The following is a 1,807-nucleotide window of genomic DNA, read 5'->3' on the forward strand; positions in this document are numbered from 1 at the left end:
TCCTTAATAAATGGTTTTTTCCCATTAGGTTTTACCTATTAAGGTTTTAACGAGGCATGATACAATCGTCATTTAAGGGGGAGTGTTATGAAATATTAGTTTGTGAATGACCATTGAATTCTCTATTTCTCCCATAACTCACAATCATCATTTAGTACTAGGCGAATGCCCACACGTTGCGCAGTGAGATAATTATGTAGTTTAATATGGTTATATATGGTTTACTGTATTGTGAATAAACCATACATAAAACTTGTATGCGATTAAATAGCATGTATATTTTTTGATTTACAGATTTTTTATCATAATAAATAATGAATTTTTTTACTAGGGAGAATTTCATATATGCCCTTCTTAAACATCAAAATATCATATTTACCAAACTTAATTTCTAAATATCATATTTACCCTTCATAAAATTTCTAAATATCATATTTACCATTCATAAAATTTCAAAATATCATATATGTCCTTTTTAAACATCATAATATCATATATGCCCTTCTTAAATATCAAAATATCGTATATGTACTTTTTAAACATCAAAATATCAATGGTAATATCTAAAATATTCTTCATCTACAACATAATCAACAAAAAAACTAAACAATCAAAATATACATTCCATAGAGAGGGTTGAAGATGAATATTTTTGTTTGTCAAGAGGACGACATTCCAACAATTTATAAGTTCACATTCCATTATCATAGACGTAAGGATAATATCGTTAAATTTTTTAATTATTATAGTAATTTTAAGTTTTAAAAAAATGATTATAAAATATTAAAAACATTATAAAAAAGGATTTGAGCAAATATGATATTTTGAAGGTTTATGAAGGGTAAATATGATATTAAGAAATTAAGCTGGGCAAATATGATATTTTGAGGTTTAAGAAGGGCATATATGAAATTCTCCCTTTTTACTATTAGTTTAAAACTTTAAATGTAATTTTTATGTACACATTAGTATCTAATTTAATTAGTTGATGATTGATTAGATATGGATTCTCATTTGTGCTCGTCTATTTATGTTGAACCTCATAAAAATACATATTTAACGACTTTTGTTAGTTTTACCATTAAATAGAAAATGGTGCCGTATTTTAAGTAAATATAAAAAATCTCATTCTCAATCTATTTTAATATAGTGATATATTTTAAGTTAATAAAAAAAAATCATATTCTATAACTAATGAAATAAAAAATGGAGCCAAAATTTTTAACTATAATAAAGTTGATTTCAATTAAAAAGTGTTCAATCGAAGATAATATCATTCAATAAACATCATAAGATATTACGTTATATTCAAATTATAGACATCATTTTTGTAAGAGTCATTCAAAATATATGAGACTATAATGCGTAACACAACAATGTAATAATCAAATGACCCTAATATATTTTAAATGAAATATAATTATAATATATTATCTATGAAACTAAATTTCTGCACAACATGTGAGATTCGTCTACTATATGATATTCTTCTAATATATTATATTATTGTATAAACATTATATTTGGAAAACCACTTTGAGTTTTATTGTAGTTTATAACATTAAATTTGTGATGTGTTGATTTTGACACACATTTGTGTATTTATATCTATATTATATATTTAAAACAAATCTTATATAAACATCCAACCTAAATATTCATCTTCAAGTTTTCTTTCTTCGCCACGTAAACAAACTTTTGTTATAAAGCCAAAAATGGAATAAAAAACACTTAATTGTATGATCATGATATATTGTATTTTGATTTGGGTTTGTATAAAACATGCATGAGCATATATTATTAATTT

This window comes from Lactuca saligna, chromosome 3 (assembly GCF_052625555.1).
Source record: "Lactuca saligna cultivar CGN05327 chromosome 3, ASM5262555v1, whole genome shotgun sequence".
In the NCBI taxonomy this organism is placed as follows: domain Eukaryota; kingdom Viridiplantae; phylum Streptophyta; class Magnoliopsida; order Asterales; family Asteraceae; genus Lactuca; species Lactuca saligna.